Here is a 9585-nt window from a genome sequence, read left to right on the forward strand (position 1 = left end):
GATGGCGATCTTGAAATGTACAGCGTCTTAAGGCAGTCACTTAATAACAGCGACTCACTGATATTAGGAGACTTTAACCTCCCCATATCGACTGGGCGACACTGTCGGGTACAGAAGGTGAGTCCCATAGAATGATCGAATTTTAGAGGAAAATTATCTAAGCCAAATGGTTTCTGAACCAACTCGACAAAATAATATACTTGACCTTGTTATAGCGACCCAAGATAACCTAGTCAGTAATGTCACGGTAGGAGAACACCTCGGTTCCTGCGATCATAAATTAGTGCGCGTTGACATTAGAGCTCAAACATCGGTGACTGAAAATAAAGTTAAGGTGCCCAATTTCAAAAGAGCCAACTTCAGAAACTGACGAAAACTAATAGATATGCAACTATCAGATGACGGCAATGCAGAGGACGCCTGGCTAAACTTTAAAAATCACTTACTCACCAGCAGGACACATTTGTCCCTTGTGCGAGAAGCGAATTAACACTAATAAAAGCCCACCGTGGTTTAATAGCGAAATTAAACACTCAGTCAAGGAGAGAAAACTGTTTTACAGGTTAAAGAAAGAACAAAGCTCGCCCGAAAACATTAGACTTTATAATGATGCAAGGCGACGAGTAAAAAGATTAGTGCATCAGGCAAAGCGTAGATATGAAGAAAATATTGCAGCCAACTGTAAAAATAATCCGAAATCCTTCTTCAGTTACATAAACAACAGAAAGGCGATCAGAAGTGGAATTGGACCTTAATAAACAGCGACGGAGCACTAGTGACTGACAGCCAACACGTTGCAAACCTATTAAATAATTACTTTTCCTCGGTGTTTAATAATAACAGTCCTCCCACCACCACCACCAACACCAGTACTAATGTAAATCCTGAGCATGCATTGTCTAACTTTGAAATAAAACCTGATGAAGTCCTTAAAGCCCTCAAATCACTTAAAACAAATAAAAGTCCTGGACCTGATAAAGTATATCCAACTCTGCTGAAAGAAACAAAGAGCGAAATACTTCCTCCTCACAACCGTATTCATTATGTCCTTGCGACAAGGCATTGTCCCTTCAGATTGGAAAAGGCTAACGACACCGATTTTAAGAAAGGAGACAAAAAGTACCAGGTAATTACAGGCCCATTAGTCTAACTTCGGTTGTAGGTAAGCTACTTGAGGGCATAATTAGAGACAAATTGTGAGTTACCTTGAAAGCCACTCATTAATTGGGGACTCACAACATGGCTTCCGAAACAAAAGATCCTGACTATAAAATCTAATAACCTTTTATAACGACCTCTTCACTGTTTATGACGTAACCAAATCACTGACGTAGTCTATCTTGATTTCCAGAAAGCGTTTGATAAAGTCCCGCATCATAAATTACTTTACAAATTAAAGCAAATAGGTATTGACGGTCAGGTAAACCAATGGATCGCGAATTGGTTGAGCAACAGACAACAAAGAGTAGTGATTGACGGATTTAACTCAGAGTGGGCGCCTGTCACCAGTGGCGTCCTCAGGCTCGGTTCTTGGCCCAGTGCTCTTCATTATTTACATCAACGACGTGGATGTTGGACCCAATAACCGCATTAGTAAATTTGCAGACGACACAAAGATTGGCAACTCGGTTCTCACTGAAGAAGACAGGCAAAGCCTCCAAGAGGATTTGCACAAAATTTCAGCTTGGTCGGATAGATGGGAGATGCCTTTAACGTAGACAAGTGCCAGGTCCTTCAAGTTGGAACGAGGAATAAAAGTTTGATTACGAAATGCGCGGCGTTAAACTCAAAAGCGTTCAATGCGTCAAGGACTTGGGGTCAAAATCGCGTCAAACCTCAAATTCTCACAGCAATGCATCGATGCAGCAAATAAAGCGAACAGAATGTTGGGCTTCATTAAAAGAAACTTTTATTTAAGAATAAAGATGTAATACCTGCTCTACAACAGTTTAGTCAGACCCCACTTGGAATATGCGGTACAGTTTTGGTCTCCCCACCATGCAAAGGATATTGCTAAATTAGAAGGTGTTCAGCGTCGGCAACGAAAATTATCCCTTCCTTGCGCAACAAATCCTACGAAGAAAGGCTTTCACCCTTAACATGTTCTCTCTGAGAAACGTCGCCTGAGGAAAACTGATCGAATGTTTTAAAATACTTAATGGTTTCACGAATGTAGACAGATCAACATTGTTTATGATCGATGACACTTTGCGCACGAGGAACAATGGCGTAAAACTCAGATGTAGACAAGTAAATTCAGACTGCACCAAATTTTTCTTCACCAACGTTGTAGTGCGAGAATGGAATAAGCTCCCACCGTCAGTGGTCCAGTGTAACACGATTGACTCCTTCAAAAATAAGCTCGACCGTCACTTCCTTCAACTTAATATCAACTAGAGTAGAAATGCAACGTTTTGGAGTCTTCTGATTAATGTAAAATCACTTAGGTTTAAGGACAGACCACCAAGTCTGGACCATGGGGTCTGTGTGGTCTGATTTTCTATGTAAATCTATGTAATCTCGCGTACCCACTTCCCCTTTCCCCCCGCGTTTCTTTCCATACCTACCTCACTCCCTCTCCCTTTCGCCTTCCAACCCTCCTCTCTCTCCCTCTCCCCCACCGCGCCTCAAATTCTCTCTCTACAATGATGCCAGGCGACGAGTAAACAGATTAGTGCATCAGTCAAAGCGTAGATATGAAGAAAACATTGCAATCAACTGTGATAATAATCCGAAATCTTTCTTCAGTTCTATAAACAATAGGCGATCAGAAGTAGAATTGGACCTTAACAAACAGTGACGGTGCACTACTGACTGACAGCCAACACGTTGCAAACCTCTTAAACAATTACTTTTCCTCGGTGTTTAATACTAGCAGTCTTCCCACCACTACCACCAACACCAGTACTAATAAATCCTGAGCATGCATTGCCTAACTTTGAAATAAACCCGACGAAGTCCTTAAAGCCTCAAATCACTTAAAACAAATAAAAGTCCTAACAAAGTTTATCCAACTCTGCTTAAAGAAACAAAGAGCGAAATAGTCTCCTCCCTCACAACCGTATTCAATATGTCCTTGCGACAAGGCATCGTCCCTTCTGATTGGAAAAAGGCTAACGTGACACCGATTTTTAAGAAAGAAGACAAAAAAAAAAAAATACCAGGTAATTCCAGGCCCATTAGTCTGACTTCAGTTGTAGGTAAGCTACTTGAGAGTATAATTATAGACAAACTTGTGAGTTACCTTGAAAGCCACTCATTAATTGGGGATTCACAACCTTGCTTCCGTAACAAAAGATCCTGCCTATCAAACTTATGGACCTTTTATAACGACCTCTTCACTGTTTATGACGTAACCAAATCACTGGACGTAGTCTATCTTGATTTCCAGAAAGCGTTTGATAAAGTCCCGCATCATAAATTACAAATTAAAGCAAATAGGTATTGACGGTCAAGTAAACCAACGGATCGCGAATTGGTTGAGCAACAGACTACAAAGAGTAGTGATTGACGGATTTAACTCCAGAGTGGCGGTCACTAGTGGCGTCCTCAGGGCTCGGTTCTTGGCCCAGTGTTTTCATTATTTACATCAACGACGTGGATGTTGGACTCAATAACCGCATTAGTAAATTTGCAGACGACACAAAGATTGGTAACTCGGTTCTCACTGACGAAGACAGGCAAAGCCTCCAAGAGGATTTGCACACAATTTCAGCTTGGTCGGATAGATGGGAGATGCCCTTTAACGTAGACAAGTGTCAGGTCCTTCAAGTTGGAACGAGGAATAAGAAGTTCGATTACGAAATGCGCAGCGTTAAACTCAAAAGCGTTCAATGCGTCAAGGACTTGGGGGTCAAAATCACGTCAAACCTCAAATTCTCACAGCAATGCATCGATGCAGCAAATAAAGCGAACAAAATGTTGGGCTTCATTAAAAGAAACTTTTTATTCAAGAATAAAGATGTAATACTCCCGCTCTACAACAGTTTAGTCAGACCCCACTTAGAATATGCGGTACAGTTTTGGTCTCCCACCATGCAAAGGATATTGCTAAATTAGAAGGTGTTCAGCGTCGGGCAACGATAATGATCCCTTCCTTGCGCAACAAATCCTACGGAGAAAGGCTTTCACCCTTAACATGTTCTCTCTGAGAAACGTCGCTCCGAGGAAAACTGATCGAATGTTTTAAAATACTTAATGGTTTCACGAATGTAGACAGATCAACATTGTTTATGATCGATGACACTTTGCGCACGAGGAACAATGGCGTAAAACACAGATGTAGACAAGTAAATTCAGACTGCACCAAATTTTTCTTCACCAACGTTGTAGTGCGAGACTGGAATAAGCTTCCACCATCAGTGGTCCAGTGTAACACGATTGACTCCTTCAAAAATAAGCTCGACCGTCACTTCCTTCAACTTAATATCAACTAGAGTAGAAATGCAACGTTTTGGAGTCTTCTGATTAATGTAAAATCACTTATTTTTTTTAGTAGTTTAAGGACAGACCACCAAGTCTGGACCATAGGGTCTGTGTGGTCTGATTTTCTATGTAAATCTTCTCTCTCTCTCTCTCTCTCTCACCTGCCACCATGGAGGTATTATGGTGGAGAGGCCCACAGCCCTGAGCGCGCTGTACTGGTGAGTGAAGCCAGTTTTCGTGGTCTCAGCTGTCAAGTCGGCCGCCATATTGTTCAAGCCGTGAGGTACGAATACGCGGTGGTGCGCGCTCAACATGGAGGGCGCTTGCCCTTAGAGTACCACATCCATGGAGTACCGTAATGTTTTTATTTTCTCTTCTTACTGTTTTCCAGCACTTGAACATGCAGGCGTATGAAATATAAATAATTTTTCACTCTTAACCTTTGCCTTTGCCAAATTATAACTCAACGTGGTCTTGGCTCATCTTATAAGTAGTAGACACTTCAGCAGTGGCTCCGAATGAACAATTAACATTTCATTTAGTACTTCTAGGCTGGAACAAGAGTACAACCTGGCTCTGACTGCTGCTTGTGCTACACTGACAAAATTACCCTGTTCTTATACCTGACACACGCTTACACCTGACACACCCTGATGAAATCTTCCACATTAAGGGGTTAGTGATCTCACCTGACCTCGTCTTACACACCCTCCCACCAAGCCCTTGCCATTACTGGTTAGTGTCTGATTTGTGAAAAGGCTGGAGCAATGAGCCTCCACCCTTATGCACATCATGCATTAATACATTACTTTCAAGTGTTTGGTCAGATTGCTGGTGACGTAAGGTCAGGCAAGGTGATGGCAATGGCTGCTGTAAGATAGATCTTAACCTCAGTAGGAGACATGAACAGTAATTTCATTATCTCTTCGTACACCTGTTCGTGAATCAGCTTCGTAATTTATTACTGTAAATATACTGCAACAGGTAAGAAAATACTGTACATGATATCCAAGAAGCTCAGTAATGTAAACATCATCACCAAGAAATGCGGTGAGGACAATTCATCACCAAGATGTGCGGTCTTCTTTACAAATACAAGTTAGAAAATTGTAAGCGGCAAGCATGTACTGCCAGTCTGCCACACGAACACTCATGAAATGTCACACGCGGACACGTGGTCTGGCCGGCTGCTCATGGAAGTACATCCATGTGGCCACTCCTCCCTGGCTTGAACAATATGGCCGACAAACAGTTTAGTGGCTTCAAACCGCGAGACTCCATGCCCCCTGCCTGCCACTCCCTCTTCCACACTCGCCTCTCGCTCCCCTCTCTCTCTCTCCCTCCCTATCTCGTTCCCACCTCTCTCTTCCTCCCTCGATCCTTCGCCCTCTTCCTCTCCATCCATCCCACGCCTTCCTGTTCTCTCTCATCTCTCTCACTTAAGCGAGCGCGTCCCACTGCCCTACGAAAAGAAAAGGAAAAGAAATAAATAGATAAACACAACTCACCAATTTGCTCCCTCCTCCTTACCAAGATGGCGCTAAAGAAATGCTCGACTTGCACAGGAAAGAAGAGAGAAAAAGCCAGGTGACGGCGAGGAACCAGCATGGATAAACGAGGAAATATGGAAATAAATAAAAGAAAGGAAGAGGTTAAACAGGAATAGGAGAAATGCAAGATGCAAAGAGGAGGAAGAAAGGTGGAAAAATTATATGTAGAACAAAGAACAAAGGTACAATTAAAGATAAGGAAGGAAATGTATAAACAAGAGGAGAAGATAACAAAGGAAGTTAAGGATAAGAAAGATGGAGGAACAAAGATGTGGGAGTATATAAGAATACTTAAAGGGGAAAAGGTTAAGATAAAGACACTTTAAGGATATATGGGGAGGACGGAGGAGCTGGAGAGAGGAAAGGTGGGGAGGAAGCAAAAGGTTTTTGGAGTGGAGGTACTGTTGTGCTGGAAGCTTGCTTCTGGGGTCTATGGGCCTCTGAAGACTCTGGGAGGAGCGAGCAGGGGCGGGGAGCAAGGTCTGCCTGTGCCCCTGCGGTGCCTGCACAGGCGCCAGGCGGGAAGTGTTGCCAACTCGCACATATTTTGCTACATGTTCTGTATAATCGAATATATTCTGTAAAGTTCTAGACTGTATATATATATATATATATATATATATATATATATATATATATATATATATATATATATATATATATATATATATATATATATATATATATATATATATATATATATATATATATATATATATATATATATATATATATATATATATATATATATATATATATATATATGTATATATACCAGAGGGATGGAGGGACTCTAGGACAGTCATGTTGCCAAAGAAGTGTAAACCAAAGGTTACAGAACTAAGGCCAATAGCTCTGACGAATGTAGGGTACAAGCTAATGATGGCTGTGATTAGAACTAGCTTGGAGGAACACATTAGGATAAATGGTATAGGTAAGGATACACAGGCAGGATTTACAGAGGGAAGCAGGATAGAAAACAACCTATTTATTCTAAGATATTGTGTAGAAGGAGCATATAAGATGAGAAAACCAATGATAGTAATCTCGATAGATTTTGCAAAGGCCTATGACAGTATAAGAAGAGATAAGTTAATAGAAGTTTTAAAGGATAGCAAGGTAAACCCAGATATAATAAACTTCATAGCAGGAGTGTATGTAGGAGATAGAACTAAGGTAGAGCTAGATAAAGAAGAGGAGGAGATAGAAATAGAAGTGACCAGTGGGATCAGACAGGGATCTACTGCCTCAACTACACTGTTTAAGATGATAACATTTAAAATAATTCAGGAGTTAGAGGAGCTAGACTGTGGGTATATAGATGAGGCGTTCAGGATTACCTCACTCTTCTTTGCAGATGATGGCAAGGTTTTGGCAAATATTGTAGGGGAAGCAGTACAGGTGACAGAGAAGATGGAGACTATAGCTAAAGAATATGGACAAGAAGTAAATAAGCAGAAAAGCAATATTATCATTTTTAATATGGAAATAGGAAGCTCCAGTGTTAAAAACAGGATAAGGGAGGGACAGTGGAAGTACCTTACGTATGTTCTTGTGGAAGGAAACGATTTGGTGAGAAGGGTGGGAGAGGAGATGATAGAGAAGAGACAAAGTAGGTGGGTGAGATTTGCTGAATGAACTGAGAGCAACAGAGGGACTGAGTGTGAGTGTGAGGAATGAGACAAAGGAGAGTATAAAGCAGAGAATGAGAGAGGTGGATACAAGAGAGTGGAAGAGGCAAATGGATGAGAAAGCAAGCCTTAAGATATTATATAGAAAATGGAGACAAGAGTTGGGAGGGCAAGAGGAGGTATACACCAACAACCAAGCCTCAGAAGTGCTATTCAGATGCAGGACAAACAACATGCAACTAAAAGACAGAAACAGACACCGGCAAGAGGAAACCAAGTGTGACATGTGCGAAGCTGAAAACGAAGACCTGCGACACTTCCTGCTCTGGTGCCCGGCCAATGCAGAGGAAAGAAAAAAGTGTGTGAGGCTGCAGCAGCCTTAGGAGGAAGAAGAGGACGACACCATTGGAAAATTTTTATTTGAAAATGAACACACGGAAGAAACAAAAGAAACAGCACACAAGTTTTGGACAATAAGAGAAAAAGGAATGAAAGAAAAAGGAAAACAATAAACCCAGACAGTAGACACATCGGGTAGTGCCGTTACAAAGGCAAAACTCCCGACCGACTACTACTACTACTACGTACGCGTAGTCGCCGCCTTCTGCAAACGGAGAGAAAATAACTGAGGGAAGGAAGGGCAAGGTGAAGACCCTAGAAGCGGCTGTGGTCCCATAGCCTAACTAGCCTCATAAAAAAACCCAAGAAGAAGAAGAAGACCCAAGAAGCGGTGCAAAGCGTCACGGGGCTACGGAAGAAGAGGAGGAGGGCGTAATTTCTCACAAGTGAGTGCTCCTTCCATTGTTGACTGTGCCTTAGTTTGTTGTGTCCAATACTTACTTCGGTTACTTTGGTCGATTTTGCCTGTTACTGGCACAGCTGAGGAGGGCCTCCACTGATTCCAGGCACTTCCCCTTCCCCTGCTCTCTGGATGACTTGAGGCAGGGTGTTGTGGTGGCAGCCTGGTATGGGTGGTTCATCTGGTAGCTTGCTGAGCCACTTGTCCAGTTTATATTTGAAGGACCCTACTGGTAACCCTGTTAGGTCCCTGCTTCTTGGCAAGCAGTTAAAGAGTCTGGTACCGTTGTGTGTGAAGGGTTTACAGTCCATCCGCCCCAGTGACGATGTGCTAAGTCCATTCGCCTCGAGGTTGGGGCGAATCTACTTCATCGGTAGTTGATGCGTCCCAACTGCTCAATATTGAGTTGTTGCGCCTAACTCCTTTTTTTCAAAGTTTGAAAACTTTAGTCATCATGATGAAAGAACTGCAATTAAAAAAGAATATTACGATTTGATGCAATAAGAAAACCTCTAAATAAAAGGAAACAAAGCAGGATGAAAGATTAGAACGGTACAAAATAGGAACATTCGGCAAGTAGTTGCATTGGCGACAGATCTCCATTACTGTACCTATCCCAGCAATTATGCAAAAGGGCCTGGAGTGTTCCATATGATTTTCTCTGGATGCACTTGATTTTCCTGTCATATACTAACTTAAGTGTCCTATCAATATCTTCTGCTCCTTCTTTTTAGAAGGGTAGTTAGACATAGAATGGTAATTGGCTCTTTCCCCATGACTGTTGAGGCGTTGTGCCACCCTTCCACATCATTGTTTGTCCTTACATTTCGCTTGTAAACACCCAGCTAGTCGGGGAAAGATAGTGGATGATCCACTGGTTGCGAATGTACGCAACAAGAGTAATTAAGTTAGGGGTAAGGGCTGTGCTTGAAATTAGCTCGTCAAATGCTGTAGTGATATCCTCACATGGCAGGTATGGAAGAGCAAGCAACTTCCTGATGAACCTGTGTGTACCACAGTCTTGGCGATAAGCAATTTGTGCCATGGCCTGCACTTGTCGCCACACTGCCTGGGCCCAGTGAAACTGCAGCCGTGAATGGTCACTGGAAACACCTTTGGTATGGCTCACCATATCGCATGCTCATAACCGACAGTGACACGCCCACAGCAACAGTATCTG

The sequence above is a fragment of the Eriocheir sinensis genome, unplaced genomic scaffold, assembly GCF_024679095.1.
Source record: "Eriocheir sinensis breed Jianghai 21 unplaced genomic scaffold, ASM2467909v1 Scaffold632, whole genome shotgun sequence".
In the NCBI taxonomy this organism is placed as follows: Eukaryota; Metazoa; Arthropoda; class Malacostraca; order Decapoda; family Varunidae; genus Eriocheir; species Eriocheir sinensis.